The sequence below is a fragment of the Canis lupus genome, chromosome 29, assembly GCF_048164855.1.
Source record: "Canis lupus baileyi chromosome 29, mCanLup2.hap1, whole genome shotgun sequence".
Taxonomy (NCBI): Eukaryota; Metazoa; Chordata; class Mammalia; order Carnivora; family Canidae; genus Canis; species Canis lupus.
The window spans coordinates 29967541-29986069 of NC_132866.1; the positions used below are offsets into that span (position 1 = coordinate 29967541).

The 18529-nt window shown below is 40.0% G+C and overlaps 1 protein-coding gene and 1 long non-coding RNA gene across 15 annotated transcripts in view; one reads left to right on the forward strand and one right to left on the reverse strand.

The window, feature by feature from the left end:
* The window catches only part of R3HCC1L (R3H domain and coiled-coil containing 1 like), a 79564-nt gene extending 63839 nt beyond the window's left edge, over positions 1 to 15725 (reverse strand). For 5 of the 14 annotated variants that reach the window (XR_012020757.1, XM_072805768.1, XM_072805765.1 and 2 more), the window contains exon 1: positions 15625 to 15725. The gene's annotated coding sequence lies outside the window, so the exon portion shown is untranslated. Of the gene's footprint in view, positions 1 to 3361; positions 3472 to 14807; positions 14903 to 15304 lie in introns of those variants that run through there. The other 9 variants (XM_072805766.1, XM_072805756.1, XM_072805760.1 and 6 more) reach the window with 8 other exon arrangements.
* Positions 577 to 10796, forward strand: LOC140621035 (uncharacterized). Its single transcript, XR_012020758.1, has 3 exons — positions 577 to 668; positions 7115 to 7207; positions 10541 to 10796. It is a non-coding gene; the product is annotated as an uncharacterized lncRNA (long non-coding RNA).
* Positions 15726 to 18529: the final 2804 nt, after the last annotated feature.

Sequence of the window (18529 nt, forward strand, 5' to 3'; positions counted from 1 at the left end):
AGAATATATCTTCAGAGCAATGCTCTTTTAAAAATCAGGAAGCCTGTATAGAGCCCTACAGAAGGCATTCCAAGTATAGTGTACTGAACAAACATGAATCAGGTACTTAAACTGCATTCTAATATCTATTATTTTTATGATACAAAAAGAAAGATAAATGTTAAAGACTTGAAAAGCTAACAATAGGTAACAGCATCTTCTCAGAGCCAAATATTTATTAAGTGCAGATAATGTATTGAGATCTATGCTGGGACGGTGAAGATTATAAAGTAAGACTACAATAATATAACATGATTTGAACCACATGAATAATGTAACCTCCCCTTTAAGTTGTCCCCACCTAATGGGGAAGGTAAAAAAAAATTTTTTTCAAAAAAATATGAAGGTAATATATTACAGGCAAAGAGAAAAGCAGTAAATAATAAAAACCCAGAAAGAAAGAAAGAAAGAAAGAAAGAAAGAAAGAAAGAAAGAAAGAAAGAAAGAAAGAAAGAAAAAAAAAAAAAAAAAAAAAAACAGAAAGAGAAAAATCACTAAGGGCCTGGAATGGCTGACGATGTCATAAAGTAGGCAGAATTGGAGCCAGGCCTGGATAAGCTGGTACAGAGAAGAGAATCAGGGGGAGACATTCCAAGGAAAAGGAATACCCTCAACAATATGAGGAGGCAGTAAGTCAAACAATGCTATTTTGGAGACAGTTACAGAAACTAGTCTAGCTAGAGGCAAAGGCTGAACCATACTGAACCATAATCTGCCCCATATTAAACTCTATTTCCACAATCCAGAAATACTCAGAAACCCATGCCTTGATGTCCAATGAAGACTGCTCTAGCTGGCCAAATGTTTCTGAAACAACACCAGTTGGTGGTATGTGTATATAAAATCTAATATGTAAATAAATAACAGGATATACAGTTGTCTGAGATAAAGGCCCAGTCATTCTGGATCTAGATATGGTAACTGGCCTTACTACCATTATAATAATTCCTGGAAAAGATAAGTTCCATCCCTACCACCCTGACTTTTATAAGTCTCATTTCCTGGCATGAAGTAGTATTTCGAGTGTCTTCAAAAATTTAAATCTATCCAATCCATACTTTCATCAACAGACCATCTAGCCTTATAGTTTTGATGACAGAACGAAACAATAACACTCTGAAAGGAAAAGTGAAACGCACAATTTTCTATTCTACCAACCTCCCCACACACACTCTGGCTATTCATTTCAGAGTCATTTTAGCAGAGCTAACAATAGCTTCCATTCAAGCTACTTACAAAACCCAAGTTACTCCGCTCTTTTCTCATTTGTTCCCCTCCCCATCTTCTCTGTAACTTACACACGACTTACAACTTCACTCTGCTGGCCAACAATTCACAGGCCATCACAGATTGTCAGCACTGCGTTCAGGGACTTGAGAAGTACTCTTGTGGGACAACGCAGTGTGTTAGTACAGCATTTTCTCGGACACAATGTCACTCTTTATAGCCAGCTGCAAATTAGTTTCTTCTTAAAAAAATAATACTCCTAATAAGACAGGTACAAGGAGATTTTAAATAACCAAGATTAAAACTCACTTTGGTATGCTCTAAGATCAGAGCCATTTCAGACTCGTGCACAATGAAATCCCATGCCTCTGCTCACACAAGCCACAGACACAACTCTAGAAAAATCAAAAGTCAGCTTTCTGATGCTAACATAAGCAAAGAAACTACCAAAAAAGATATGAAAGGAGAATATTATTTCCCTTTCTGTAGCTGCTCCTCATCCTTAGATTCTATTTGAGAATACTTAAGCTCAGCTCTCAACATCAATATTTACTTTTCATTATATGCTGCTGTGTAAAACCATTTAATAGAAAATTCTGCAAATCACCAGTATCATTTCATTATAGTTTCCAATTTTTTGCCAAATGCTTTAGCAGCACCTAAGTAAAATAATCTTCCGACATTTGCTGTGACTAACTCTCTTGTTACCACTAAAGCCTTCACCCTACATATCAGTTTCCCAGTTAACACTGGTGACACATAAGAATCAGAAGCTGAAATAGAAGGGATCCCTGAGTAGGTTCAGAGTTTTAGCGCCTGCTTTTCGCCCAGGGCGTGATCCCGTCCCAGGATCGAGTCCCACACTGGGCTCCCTACATGGAGACTGCTTCTCCCTCTGCCTGTGTCTCTGCCTCTCTCTCTCTCTCTCTCTGTGCGTGTGTGTCTTTCGTGAATAAATAAATAAATAAAATCTTTAAAAAAAAAAAAAAACAGAGATAGATTGAGAAGATCATTTAAGAGGACATGGGTAAGAAGAACCTCTTACAAAACAGTGGTCATATCAACTTACTGGTCTTCCAGGAAAAAAACCATATATATATATATATATATATATATATATATATATATATATATATACACACACACACACACACACACACACATACATACATGACAAAAAAAAAAACACCTACAGCGTAATATGAAACAAAATCAGGGACACCTGGGTGGCTGAGCAGTTGAGCGTCTGCCTTCGGCTCAGGTCATGATCCCGCAGTCCCAGGATCAAGTCCCACATCGGGCTCCCTGCATGGAGCTTGATTCTCCCTCTGCCTCTGTCTCTGTCTCTCTTGAATAAATTTTTTTTAAAAATCTTTTAAAAAATAAAATCAGTTTCACTAAATATCTCATTATTTTTCATTTCTAATTTGATAGTATTATTCATTCTGCTTCATTATGCTTTACTGAAGATAAAATTGACCATCTATTCTTCCTGAATCAACTCTTCAAAGCTCCACAATAACACAGCTTCTTTACTGCTCCCTGTATAAATGAGAGGGGGAAGCTCTAAAGCTTTACGGGAAGGATGTCAATTCTCAGTTCTTACAGGTAGGAGGAGACTGAAAAGAGCAAAGCTAGTATTCCAGCTCTGAGAACTAACGCTAATATTTAACCAGCCTTTGTTCCCTTTACAACAAACACCAAAATTAAGAACAACAGTAAACAGAAGAAAATCTTTGAGACCTTAAGTCCTTCAGGAAATTGCCACTTGCAAACTTGTTTCACATGAGAGTTACAAATAAAATGACACTAAAGAAACAAAATATAAGCAAGCAGGGATCCCTGGGTGGCGCAGCGGTTTGGCGCCTGCCTTTGGCCCAGGGCGCGATCCTGGAGACCCGGGATCGAATCCCACATCGGGCTCCTGGTGCAAGGAGCCTGCTTCTCCCTCTGCCTGTGTCTCTGCCTCTCTTTCTCTCTGTGTGACTATCATAAATAAATAAAAATTTAAAAAAAAAAATATAAGCAAGCAAACAAATATTTAGAATAAATAAATACTTCTCTAATATATGCATGAAGTCGTCAACTGACTTACCAAATAAATGACATTTAATTTTTGAATAATAAAACTCTAGAACAAGCAGATAGATTTTCTCTAAAAGGCAAGCAGTACAAAGATTTCCTTCTGAGAAACAGCAACCTCACCTGGAAAATAATAATAAAAGTTATTTTTATAAAAATATATAATTATCACTTCTTTGACACCAATCTATGCAGTTAACTTTCATTATCTCATTTCATGAATACTAAGAGCTTACCTACCACAGAATGTACAATGAAGATAAACACAAATGACAAAAATACTTCTTAGAAGCTCATCAACCAAACAGAATAAAAAAATGTCATCTTTTCTCATTCTCAGTCCTGTGAAAACTAGTCTGAGAGGGCAAAAATGCCTATCATATGCCATTTAAAAAAGAGAGGGCAGTTACTGGGGTGGCTCAGTCAGTTAAGCACCTGCCATCGGCTCAGGGCATAATCCCAGGGTACTGGGATTGAGCCCCTTTTCGGGGGTGGGGGTGGGGGCGGGGAGCTCCCTACCCAGCAGGAAGTCTGCTTCTTCCTCTCCCTTCACCCCTCTCCCAATTTGTGTGCTACTCAAATAAATAAAATCTTTTAAAAAGAGAGAGAGATAAAACAAAATAATACAAATGATGAAAAACAAAAAGATGATCAACTTCTAGTCATTACTATAGTTCTAACTTACAGGATGGCACATGGTGGATGCTCAGCAAGAATATACTGAATGGATGGTTGGATGGATAAAAAGTAAACCAGCAAAGAAAAAATAAATCACATCAGTTAGCAGAGAAATGCAAATAAATGTACCTTTTTTTGCCCATCAAACTGACAAAGATTTTTTAAGGGATCCCTGGGTGGCGCAGCGGTTTAGCGCCTGCCTTTGGCCCAGGGCGCGATCCTGGAGACCCGGGATCGAATCCCACGTCGGGCTCCCAGATGCATGGAGCCTGCTTCTCCCTCTGCCTGTGTCTCTGCCTCTCTCTCTCTCTCTCTCTCTGTGACTATCATAAATAATTAAAAAAGGCCATTTTTTAAAAAAAAGGATGATCTCTGGTTCACAGGATGACTAAAAGTGCAGAGGTCTTTAAAACAGGGTGATTAAGTGACCCTGTTAAAAGCTAAGATCTATGGTTCCCCACCTCCATCCCCACACACCAGCTCCCAAAAAATGCAAATTGCTATAGATTACAAGGACCTCGGAGCAACTACAAATATTCAGCACTACATAAAAAGAGACTCGGACCCACACCAAGACACATCACTGTTAAATTTTGGAATACTAGGAATGACTCAAGAGCTGAGCATTTGGCTTGGGCTTGGGGCATGATCCCAGTATCTGGGATCAAGTCCCAGGGCATTGGACTCCTTGCAGGAAGGCTGCTTCTCCCTCTGCCTATGTCTCTGCCTCTCTCTCTGTGTCTCTCATGAATAAATAAAATCTTTTTTAATTAATTAAATTTCAGAATACTGGAACAAAGAAGAAACTCAACAAGTTTCCAATAAGTAGGTCCAAATAAGAGGATTTACATTTGTTGAGGCCTTCTCAACAGCAATAAAGGACAAGAAGAAAAAACTATGCCTTCAAAATTCCAAAGAAAAACATTTTCAATCTAGAATTTTACACTCATCCAAACTATATTTATCAAATGTGAATACAGGAGAAAAAAAGACACTCTGACATGGAAAGGCTCAAAAAATGACCTCCCATGTATATTTTCTTAGAAAATTACCAGATAACTGAAAATTTAAAGTTCTAAAAATTTAGGAAAAAACAGATTGTTTGCAGCCATGGTAAATTGCCAGAAGAACCAGTTTTAAATCCATTCAATTGATAAGGCCAACTTAATCCAGCAGGCACTCTTTTACAAGTCAAACAATAAGGGACAGATTCACTCCAATAAACACATTCCGAAGTGCCAACCAATAAACAATGTCACCCAAGTAGCCACGCTTCTACAGATGTTAACCCACTTCCACCTCTTAAAATCTTCCAATCCCTGAACTCTACACTTCCCAAACCACTATGTTTAACAATCTGCTTTGTTCAAGAAGATTGGCCTGATGAGGTATTCTAGATAGTGAGTGATAGTCTCACCATCCTTTGACACCAAATGAAGAAATAAACCAAAACAAAGAAAGGCACAGAATATGGAAAACAGGAAATCCAACAAGAGAGTAGTGAAGGAATATTGGTGAATGGACATTTCTGGATTCCAGGATGCAAACTGCACCAAAAGTAGAAGGCACCTGATCCAGACTGAAACTATAGGAGTCAGGCATGTTGGAGGCTGTCATCCCCATGTTCTCTGCCACAGTAACACGTTTTTAATCCAACACAACTATTAGAGGATGTGCTCTACCTAAGCAAGAGGGTAAATGATGAAAAAAGTAAAAATCAAACTGAAAAGGAGAAAAAAAGTATAAAGATAACAAGGGGAAATCTTCCCAGGAAAAGGGCTGTGAAGTAGGCTCAGATAAGAGGACAGTGAAGGTCTCCAGAAGAGAAGTTGCCAAAATTTTTTTTTAAAAGGTAAGAAAATTGGAACTGACAGATTACTGTGACTGATTTGTGGAAAACTGCCCTGAAAGGCTACTATTTCAGACACTATCAGCAAATAAAATTTGTACAGCCATAATAATGTAAATACAACATTAACTATCTCATTTCATTGAATATTATAACAACTAAATTGGGAAGCTAAAGGAGAAATAGTAATGGTAATGACAGTTTAAGAACAGGACATATTTCTCTCCCATAATAGAAACTCAATATATAATGAAAAAAGTGGCTGAAAGTCGTTCCCTTCAGGAAGGAAACAAAGAGTACACAGGGATTCACTATATTTTGTTATAAATCCTTTTTTTTTTTTACTGTTTGACTTTTAAAACTTGTCTATTTTAAATGATATGTCTGTTGATAAAATATAAAAAAAGCAACTGATGAATTTATCTTAAATGTATTGTTCATTCAAAAATATATAAATAAGACGTTTTCAATTGAAAGGAATTAAAAAAAATCTTTGGGGAAAAAAGTTCTTCCTCTTTTTGGGAAGACCTTCATATTTCCAATGCTAAAAGAACACAAATATACAAAATCTAGAGGCTTTAAAAATAAAACAATTTTAAGGCAAATAATTAACACTTGAGTAGACAGACAGAATTCAGTAATTGTTATACTAGAAAGATCGTAGGTCTGATCTTACTTACAAATTCATTACTGATCAGGAGAATGCAAATAACACATTTAATTAAATTTGCCCATTTATCTATTTTGGAAAGTACAATTAACAGCAGTGAGAGAGAGCAGTAATATAAAAGGACAGAGATGGATTAAAACATTGCCCAAAACAACCAAACTGGAGAGTGGATGGAAAGCGAAGTAAAATTATAGGCTTAAAACTACAGAAGTATTAGAGGCTTATTTACCATCATTTTACTGCACACTGCTGCCATATGAAGTAATTTAGGCCGATGCCAATGTTAAAAGAGGAAGTCTATAAAAATCCACACACAGTATGTTTATTTGTATACACACAAGTATACACGTACATACAATTTTTTCCTTATAAGGGATTGATAATCCTTATTAAACAAGAATTCATGAAGGATTACATCCTAAAAACGAAATATTGTTGAACCAATCTGACAAGAGTGGTTTTATACTCACAGTTTTCCAATGTGTAGAAACTCTGTTAAGGATTACCAATAATGACAAAGTGCCCTAAAGACAATTAACTGTGTTATCTACCCTATATTCTTCATCTAGCTACACTTGGATTACCCTCATTGTTCCTGTACTTTATGCCCAGGCTCTGACCACTCAAGATAGGCTACGTTTCCCAACCTCTCCAGCAGAAAGGTATGGCTAAGTGAGTAATTTTCACCAATGGAATATAAGCATAAATGGTAAAATATCCTCAAAGGGAAGGAGATGTGTTCTCTTCTTCCTCCCTTCTGACGATTGGAATGTAAATAAAACAGCTGGAGCTCCAGTAACTGTCTAGACCATAAAGTGACTTTGGAAAAGAACAGAATCCATGCACAGAAGAGAAGCAACATGACACCCTAACAAATCAATCAGACCAGTCCTGGACTACTTTTGGAATATCTGACATTAAGAGAAATACAATTCTATGATGTTTAAGTCTCTGTTATCTCCATCTGCTCCTTTGCCAGCCCCTTTTCTGCCTCCCAACCCCTTTCTAGGAGTATTTCCCAATATTCCGCCCTGGGTCTTTTCTACTCTTCTCCCACTGGGTTCTAGGCCAACATTCTAAAAAACAAACAACCCACCCCACATCTCTCTATGTCAGATCTTTTGTGTTTTAGTTTTATCTCCAGCTGCCTATCATTTCACTTCTATGAGATATAACTAAACAGGAACATAAGTGATTTTCAAAACAAACAAAACAGAGAGGCACCTGGGTGGCTCAGTAGGTTAAGCATCTGCTCTCTGTTTGGGTCAAGATCCCAGAATTCCGGGATTGAGCCCCACATCAGACTCCCTGCTCAGCAAGGAGTCTGTTTCCCCCTCTCCCCTCTGTTCCTCTTCCAACTTGTGTGCTGTCAAATAAATAATATCTTAAAAAAAAAAAAACAGATAATACAATAGTGACAATAGCAATAATAGTGGTGGTTGTGATACTAATAGATGGCTAATATTTACTGAGCTCTTAATATTTGTGAGGCACTGTTGTAAGCACAAGAGCTAATCTCAACAACAATCCTATGAGGTAGGGAGTATTATCACCATACCCATTTTAAAAAATGAGGAAACTGAGACACAAATAACTTGCTCAAGACACTTAACTAATGTACCAAAGAGATCATTCAAACCTAGGCTTTCTAGAACCTACCCTTTTAACCAGTGTGCACTAGCACTTTAAGGATGCTATCCCAGCTTCAGACTTTTTAAGTTGTCCTCAGCAACCACGCTACAGTCATTTATACATCCACCATAGTAATAAATTTTATGCCTCTGCTGATTCATTTTTAGAAACTGTCAAATATCACTTAGAAGTAAGTAAATAAGATGAGTGATCAAGCTAGAAAATACTCTCTTGAAGACAAAGGATACGATTACCAAGTAATGAGACTGGTTTTCTTGTATGACTCAACTGGTCCTGAAAGCAGTTTCAAATGACAAATTCCAAACAATATATTTGCTAAAATAAATGCACGACCTCAAAAACAAATTATTTTAAAGGGGAGAGCATTCATTTTTAAGTTCTTTAGTTTTAAAGCACCAGATTTTTTTAACTACCACTCAAATTATCTAATACCTAAAACCTGTAATAGCACTTGCACTCATTATCTTTCTCCCTAGGCCTATTTGAGCTCCTTTCCCAATGTCACTATCAACGACACCATAATATACTCACTAGATCAGGCTCAAAACTTTGAGTTATCCTGATTCTTCCAGCTCTTCCAATCCCATGTTTACTGTTCTTCCTCCACAAGAGCTATCATGTTTTGTTTATACATTACTCTACCAGTGTCCTATTGCAATACTCTCCAGCCACTCTTAACTAGAGGTTATCCCATAAAGCTGCCAGGACAACCTTTCTCACTGTTTTCATCATATGACTCACCATCACCCACAGGACCAAATTTATATTCCTCAGCCTAACCTTCAAAGCCTTCCATTAATTCTTCCTCATTATCACACATATATAAACCTAAAAAATCTCATCTCATTACTACTCATCATCAATAAAAATCAGACCTTTCATTTGTGCAATACTATTAACATTCCCTTTTTGTCTCTGCTCACATATCGTACTCATTTTTGCTTCTAACTTCCCATCCTTCCTTTCTGTGTGGAACTCTCTTCTGTCCTCTCCAGTCAATTTGTTATTCCAGCACTTCCTTCAAGAGCCTCCTCTTCCTTGAAGCCTAAATAACCTCACAGATACTGATATATTCAGTATTACTCAACACAGGGATCATCCAGTAGCAGAACTATAAGAATCTCAAAGACTGACCAGACCAGGTCTTCTGTGTATGAGTGATTGTTCTGTCAAATACCTTAGAAAGTTTGCATGACAGCTACCATAATAAAAGCCCAGAGATAAACTATAACTTGCCCAGTTTTTCAGTTTGGCAATGGTAAAGCTAGAATTTGAACCCATCTCCTAAATTTCCCATTCAAAATGATTACAAATTTGAAGGTCACTGCCCAGAATATAATTCATGTTAATTCTAGAAGTTGTGCTAGACACTATTCATAAACATATTACTTTTTTAAAATTAGGATACAAAAGTTCTATACAATAGCAAGAGATTCCAATTTAAGGGTATCTGCATTACATTAAACACATACACAGAAAAGAGAAAGGAAGGAAATAATCCAAAATGTTAACAGTTACTTCCAGATGGTGAAAATACAGATATATCTTTCAAATCCTCTGTAATGAGCACATATTGAATTTATAATAGTAACAAGAAATGTTTACAAAATTAAAACTGTATGACATTATAAAGTCAAAGATAAATTCCTTGACTGAACTCAAGGGTCAGAAGCAAAGAAAAGTTTCAGACTACTCAAGGAAACAAACAAGAAGCACAATACAAACAAGAAACACTATGGCAAGAAGGGAAAGAAAAGCAATGTCACATTAATGGCATTGGTGGCATAAACCAAAAGCTGCATGGCTCCTGGGGCTTGTCAACTCCAATATTTAATAAATCGTTGGTTCTCACACTAGAGGAGTCAAGAGGCCAAAAAAGCCACTGGAAATTCTGAATGTATTGAAAGATGGTCGCACTGAGTTTGAAACTGTTATTTAGAATGGTTGCAGAAAATTACCAATCACATAAACAAATCAAGGCTATTTCTTTTCTTCTGGGTCTTTTCCTAAAATGAAAATGTGAAATGAAAGCACAAAAGTTCAGAAAAAACTCATAGAATTAAAAAGTTTAGAACCACAATATAGGCTAATAAATTCATCTTTTCCTGGCACTAGGTTTTTAATTCCAGTACAAAATCCCTTATTCAAAATTCTTAGGGCCAGAGAGGCTTCAGAAATCCCAAATTCATGGATGAGTTTGTGTTCCTCTCTTAAAGACTCTGCCCTTCAGTCAGTTACTTCCCCGCACCTACCCAGTACCTCATTTCCAAAACATTCTTGTTACCTTTTGCCTCTGATCTTTGTAAACAAGCAGGATTGCTATTATTATCCCTATTTTACAGATAAGAAAACACAAACTGGACTACCAGTATAAATTTGAGAGCATGGGATCCATGCGTGGCTCAGAGGTTCGGCGTCTGCCTTCAGCTCAGGGCGTGATCCTGAAGTCCCAGGATGGAGTCTTACATCAGGCTCCCTGCATGGGGCCTGCTTCTCCCTCTGCTTGTGTCTCTGCCTCTCTCTCTGTGTCTCTCATGAATAAAAAAATAAAATCTTTAAAAAATAAATAAACAAATAAATAAATTTGAGAGCTTGCGATTTAAATCCAAGTGCTTCTTTTCTTTCTTAAAAACTCTTCTGGTATTCCATGGTAAAGAACTAGAAACAGACCAACTACAAGTCAATATTAGAACTATGCATATATTCTTTTCTAAGAAGCAAATCTCCTACTAACAAGTGCCACATACCTTTTGCCTCTATTTTGCCTCTGGGCCAAGTTAAATGGTCAGGAGCTGTCACAAATCTGTATCGTCATATTCATCTGTTAACCTGTATTATCTAGGACCCTCACAATACTAAAGACCAGAACCTGCTGTCTCCAACAGTGCTTCCCTGCTTCTCTATTTTTATCCCTAGTCTGACATCCCACATTTGACATAAAAAGGAAGAAAAAAAAAAGACACAAGAGGGACAACAAATATTAATAAAACTGAAGAGTGAATTTGAAGAATGGAAAGCTTCATAGAATACTAGCGTAAGACAGGTGAAAAATACACACCACGACTGGGAGCAACTGGTCTATGTTTTACTCCAAATTCAGGCTTAGAGCTTGCTGAGCAACACCCTATAACTTCTCTTCTATCTAAAGCTCTGACAACTGGTATTTCTCTGTAATTCAATAAACTCTTACAAGTACACCAGCATCATCCATCCTGCTGAGCTCATTAATGGGGACCTCTAAATGTTTTCTCCACTAGCTAAGAGCACATTTTCTGATGGGTGACATAGTAAAAGGAGGGTTCTCTTTCAAGATATGAATAGCCTAGTTTCATTTCTTCTCACTTCTCCTATAAGTGAGAAGTCTACAACAAATACTGTTCAACAACTAAAAGAAATGTCTAAATTATAAATCAGGTTAGTGGCTGTCAAAGATCATCCTTTAGGTCCCCAGTTTTATACAAAGTGTGAGAACTAGTCTTATATTTATACAGGTTTATAATTAAAAATCTATACTTTTACTTCTGGTAGTAACTCATTTAATTCTGTCTAATGAGTGTATGAGTGCCAAATCAACAATATATCAGTTTTATCATTCATTCTGGTGAGCTATTTTTTGAGTAGTTAGCTTATGGAGCTAATGAGGACAGGGTCATAGATTCAAACATGTGGGCCAATTAGCTTTGCTGTGTTTTCAGGATTCTATGGTCACAGTCAACAACCTTAACCTTGGCTAACAAAACAAAACAAAGCAAAACATACATACATACATATATACACACACACACGCACACACACAAACACTAATCAAGTAAAGCATTAGGGAAATGAATGCAGATGTATTACCAAACAAAGCAATGATTATCAGAAAAACATAATAAAAAAATTTAAGTAATAATAATAATATGATCTACCTTTTGCTAAGGCTGGTTAGTACACCACACAAATAATCTCTTATCTTTTCAGTCATATGGGGTTGATATTACTATCCCTGTTTGACAGATAGGAAAATGAATTCAGAATGATAATATGAATCGAAGTCATCAATTACCATTAAGTAGTGGAGCCTGGATTCAAACCTTGATCTAACTCCAAGCTTAGATTATTTCCATGATACTATATATATATATATATATATATATATATATATATAGTCTCTCGAGAGCATGCCTTAGGGACACATGACAATCAACAAAATGTTTTTATTCAGAACTATTCAGCACAGTCATTACTAACTGAGCATATCCACTACATACACTTAGATGCTACAGCTGAGAACGAGCCTACCTTCCAAAACTTCTCTAGGTAAAAAAAAAAAAAATCATGAACCAAAATTTTAAAACAAAAGAAAAAATAACACAACAGAGTACACTAAATTTTAATGGAAGCAACTACTGCCATAGTTTTGTATAAAAGTTTATAGTGAAAAAATAGTTACCTGGCTGATTCATAACTAAACATAAGAATGAGGGGTGCCTGTGTGGCAGAGTTGGTTAAGCATTCAACTCTTGGTTTCAGCTCAGGTGATGATTTCAGGTAGTGAGATTGAGCCCCACGTCAGACTCCGCGCTGAGCATGGTGGAGCCTGCTTAAGATTCCATCTCTCTCAAATAAATAAACAAATCTTTAAAAAAAATAAGGATGTAATTTATAAGGCAGAGCCAGAGGATACCACATTCAAAAAGAGAGTAAAAGAAACATTTCCGGGATCCCTGGGTGGCGCAGCGGTTTGGCGCCTGCCTTTGGCCCAGGGCGCGATCCTGAAGACCCGGGATCGAATCCCACGTCGGGCTCCCGGTGCATGGAGCCTGCTTCTCCCTCTGCCTGTGTCTCTGCCTCTCTGTCTCTCTCTCTCTCTGTGTGACTATCATAAATAAATAAAAATTTAAAAAAAGAAGAAAGAAACATTTCCTAAATATCTGAGTCTGCAGAAATCTTGTAGTCAACACTCATTTGTAGGAACTAAAAAAAAAAAAATTTCAATTCTTAACCCTAAGATTTTGCTTTGACCAACAGATCAGTTTTCTCTATTAGATTTTTCTTTTGGTTTCTCTAAACTCTCACTCCTTGCAAATGCACATATACCAATGTCACTAAAAGTTTTCACCTTCAAAAACGAGGTCACCAAACCTTCTGGAACCTACCCACTAAACTAATTTTTGGAGTCAAATAGTCTGACTTTAAAAAAAAAAAAAAAAAAAGGCAGGGGTGAGGGGAAGGACAAAAAATGCTCTACAAAACTCTCTTCTAGTCAATAGTCACTAAATCATAAACATAGATAACTTCTACTACAAGCTACAATGTGCAGACAGAAAACCACATTCTTACTACAGGTTACAAATGAAGCACCAGTCCAAAGCACATCCCAACAACAATCTTTTCACAACAGCATTTGGAAGCCTCTAAAAGTAAAAAATAGCGTAATATAATTTTTATATAAAGTGCAATTACTAAAAAAAAAAAAAAAACTGCAATCTGAGAACGTCTATTTACAGTATTTTTGAGCTAAGAATAGCTACCTCATTTTACAGGAAAAAAAAAAGAATCTCGAGAAATACATTACCTAAATTATCATTTTTGATCATCACCGCAGTCAACAATTACAACAAAATAATGAGCACTTACTACCAGCACTACTAAGCTCCTTATATTCACATCTCATTTAATCCTAATAGATACCTTGGCAGGTAAATGTTATTATATCTATTTTAGAGACTAGTAAACAGGCTTAGAGAGGTCAACTAATTGGCCAAAAGTTAATGCAGAAGTCACAAAGTAAGACAAAAAGCCACCTGCTTAGTCTCAGATCTTAACTGCCAGAAGACTGGAATATGGACTATTTATATTCTGAATTCTAACTATGAAGAAAGAGAGTTAGGTGAAGATAACCCCAACGTTGCAGCTAGTATGCACACGAGGTTTGCGGGATTGTGTCAGAACTAGAGCCCGATTTAGCACCAGTTAGTATCTGAAAGGGGGCGGGGCGGGGGGGGGGGGGACACGACCTGTTGGAGACGGGCATTAATTTAACACAACTAAGAAACTGTTAAGTGCTGAGATACTTGCACTTCTGTAATGAAGGAAGGTTAGAACAGAGCAAAAAGGGTAGACGGGTGGGTGTGTTGCGGGGAGGGAAGTGTCCAAATTCAGGGGGCAGGGTTTAAAATCCAGATGCAGTTGAAAATGGACTCCACAGGGGCTAGGGCCTTAATGTCACCTCTTCAACAGGTACATGGCTTAAGAATGTGTGTACGGCTTCCTCCTATTTACTAACTCATTTGATTTTCACAGAGCACGGTCATCTTTATAATCGAGTTCACAAAGGCGTGAATGTGGTTTTAAAATTACAACTGGGGACCCCTGGGTGGCGCAGAGGTTTGGCGCCTGCCTCTGGCCCAGGGCGCGATCTTGTGGAGACCCGGAATCGAATCCCACGTCGGGCTCCCGGTGCATGGAGCCTGCTTCTCTCTCTGCCTCTCTCTCTCTCTCTTTTTCTGTGACTATCATAAATAAATAAAATAAAAATAAAAAAAAATTTAAAATTACAACTGGCAGAGACTGAAGACAGTTGGAGGGTGAGCTTGGATCTGATAGGTGCTTTCTCACACGTACCGCTTCTGTTGAAGCCCCCAACGCTGAAAGGCACGCAGGCCGAAGCCTATCATCCCCATTTTCCAGACACACAAACCGAGGCTGCGGTAAACGGGCTACAAAAGATCACAAGTCCAGCAAGTGACAACCCTAAGACTCCCAGAACATTAGAGCCCAAACCCTATGCCTCTTCCCTTTCTCAAGTCTGAGAGGCGGCTTTATTAATAAAAGAAAAAACTTAATAATCGGCCCTGGGGTTTTCCGAGGGCCGCTCAAGAAAACCAGGAAGTACCTCCTCCCGCAGAGACGGCTCACTCCCAGCCCACAGCCCACAGCCCACAGCCCACAGCCCACCGCCCGGGGCTCCCGGCCGGCCGGGCGGACGGACCCACTCGGAAGGCTCGGCTCGCAGCCGGGAAGTCGCCAGCAGCCCCGGGGTCTTCTCGGGGCGGCCTCGGTGGCCCACGGCCCCGGAACCCCGGGGCGGGGAGGGGGGTCGCCACGGACCCGCTCAGTACCTGTTGAAACCCAGGGACGAAAGGTCCTCTCCGCAGAGAGTATCTGGGAAGAGGGCCCAAGGCGGGCACGCAGCCCGCAGCACAACAGGGCCTCGGAGGATCCCCGCAACCCCGGGCCCGCAGGGGTCGAAGGGCCGCAGCTTCCAGCAACCTCCGCCCCGGGCGCAGACCCGCCCCCAGCGTCACGTGAGAGAAAAGAAATACCGGTAACAGAGGGGAAAGGAAGTATTGTCCAAAGTGTGCGGGGAGGAGCGGGAGCCGCCAGCCGCGGCTCGGGGTGCGGAGGGAGGGAGGGACTGGGACGTGGGGCCGCTCGTTACCGGGGGCGCCGGGGCTCTCCGCTTCCGCCGCCGCCTCGAAGCTCTCGCTCTTCCGCCCGCGCCGCTGGGGCGCGCGCCAGGCCTCGACTCCGCCCCGCCCCTCGCCGCGCCGCGGGGCCTTCTGGGGGTTGTAGTCCGTCCACGGCCCGCGCTGCGCGGGCTGCTCCGGGTCACGTGCGGGAAGGGCTGGCACCAACCGCGAGGGTGGGAAGGCGTTTGCGCTTCTGGCTGCCGACCCTACCCCCTTCCTCTCGTTCGTACACTGAGCTCGGACCCGCTCACACCTCGCTCAGTCACACCATCCCTCCTTTTCCCTTGACAGCCAAGTTTTTTTTGAGAAAGGCAATCTGATTCGCCTCCAATTCCTCCTGGGTGCTCTGCGGCGGGTTCTGCCCCCCTCAGGAAATGCCCTTGTTGCCAATCATTACATCCTCGTTGCCAAACTCACGGCAGGAATTTTCAGGTCTTCTAACTTCACCTTTAGCCACCATTTGAGGCTGCTGGACATTCTTGATCACTTCCTGTCTATGTTACTACCTGGATTTTCCTTCCTCTCAGGCCATCCTCCTCAGTGTCTCCTGCAAGGATTCTTTTTCTAACCAATCTCTTAAATATGAGTGTTTTCCGGAGTTTTTGGCAATGGAGTGAAGGTTGGGGGCAGGGGAGGGCTGAGCTCCACATTTGTAATCCCAGCTTCTTAGAGGGCCCCTCCTCATCCGTGTCCCACAGGCCTCTCAGATGTAGCAGTTGGAGAAGTAAACGACTCTCTGCCCCCTTTCACTAGTAATCACTCCAACCTCCCACCTAGATTCCTCCTTCTCTCGCTTCCTCTTCCACCCATGCCCAAGTGGTCACCGTATCTTAGAGTATCTCCCAAGCACCTCTCCAATCTGTTCCCTCTTCACACCAACCGCCGGTGATTTAACTCAGACCTGCATCATCTCTCCCATTGGCTTCCTTACTGATCTCAGCACCTCAGCACCTCCCATTTGTGTAAATGGCAAATTTAATTATGTCATACTTTTGGTGATATCCTTTCAAGGATTCACTTGATTGGATTTGGGAAGAGGTATGGAGGTGGATCCCTTAGGTAGCTTTTACAAAACAAGAATGCCAACCCCACTACTCCCCCACTGTCCCCATCCCATATTGTGATTAGGAGGTTCAGAGAAGGGAGACTTATATAGTATCTCTTATTTTAGGTTAGGTGGGCATAGGCAAGGTTTTAAAGGTTCCCAGGTGATTGACTCATCTAATAAAGATATTTTTTATTGCCTACTGTACAGTAGGTACTGTGCTGGGTGCTAAGAAAATACTAATGAACAAGATAGTCTTTGTCCTTGCGGAGCTTACATTCTCTTGAAAGAGATATTAATCAAATGATTACATACCAAAAAACAAAACCAACAATGATAACAACAACACCGATTACCAGCTGTGATAACAATTAGGCAAGAAAAGCAGTCTCTTTTCCTTCCCCTCTGCTGCCTGCTCCAGCCCAGGTTGGGAATCAGCATATGCTCCTCCCTCTATCAAACAAAACCTATCAGGAGTTAATCTCCTCCCACTCCCTCACACAGATATCCAGATTCACCAAACTATTGGATTGCATTTGCTCTCTCACCTTTGCAAAAGCTGTCCCTCTGTTTGGAAAACCCTTCTCCTTCTCCCTTTACTAACTCCTACACTGTCTGACTCTCCTCTGTTGGACTAAAAGCAAACCCAAGAGAACACCAGCCATATGGAAGGATTTTCCGAAGATTGGGCTGAGTCAGCTGATAACTCCCAGGCAAGCAGAGGGGAGACTGGATGGTTGAAAGTGGGCTACGGGGAGCAGGGCTACATTAACCAGTGTAATATTGGCCTATCAGGGCCTGAGTCAACATACCCATCCTTCAAAACACAGATGAAGTGTCACCTCCTCCAAGAAGCTTTTGCTGAGCTCCCCCAAGATGAACTACTATCTCTTTCCTGGGTTTTCATTGCACCCAATGCCAACCTCTCTTCCAGTAAAATGCTAGACCCAGATCACACCAGGTCTGAAGAACCAACTGTTAAGTACTAAGGAATTTTGCAATTCAGTTTCTAAACCATTGGTAGCTTGAAATCAGCTGTGATGGGAGTATTTACACAACCTTGGAAATAAATGACAAATCATGGCCTTTGGGGTGTTTGTTGGAGAGTCAGTTTGCCAGCAAGTTACTGCCTTTATCATCTCATGCATCTCTACATTGTATTGTGGTGATTACTCCCCTATTAGATGAATTCCTTGTAACAACTTCATTTAGCAAATATTTATTGTTATTTATTACCGTGCGGCAGAGACTAGCAAGATGCTGAAGGATATACAGTAGAGAACAAAATAAGCATGCTCCCTACCGTGAAGGAGCTTGGAATCTAGCAGATAAGACAGAAAATAAACAAAAACCTTTATACTTACAGATTGAGCTGGGCTGTTTTGTGACAGGGCATCCTGAAAATAAATGGTAGTGAACAGGAAATACTATACTACTTTAACAAGGTGGGCTAGGAAAGTTTCTCTGAGGTGATCATTCCACCGAGCATCAAGGATGAGAAAGAGATAGTCAAGGGAAAAAGTGTCCCAGCTGAAGGAATCCGGTTATACAAAAGAAAGCTAGGCTGTTTGAAGGACAGGATCATCAGTTTTGCTGGGATGGTGTGATGATTAATTGTGTCAACTTGACTGGGCCACAGAGTGCCTAGATTAAACATTATTTCTGGGTGTGTCTTCAAGGAAGTTTCTGACAGAGATTAGCACTTGAATTGGTGGACTCAGTAAAGTAGATTATTCCCCCCTCCAGTGTGGTCAGGCATCATCACATCTGCTAAACCTTCGAATAAAACAAAAATCAAAGGAAGGGAGGATTCATTCCCTTCTTGCCTA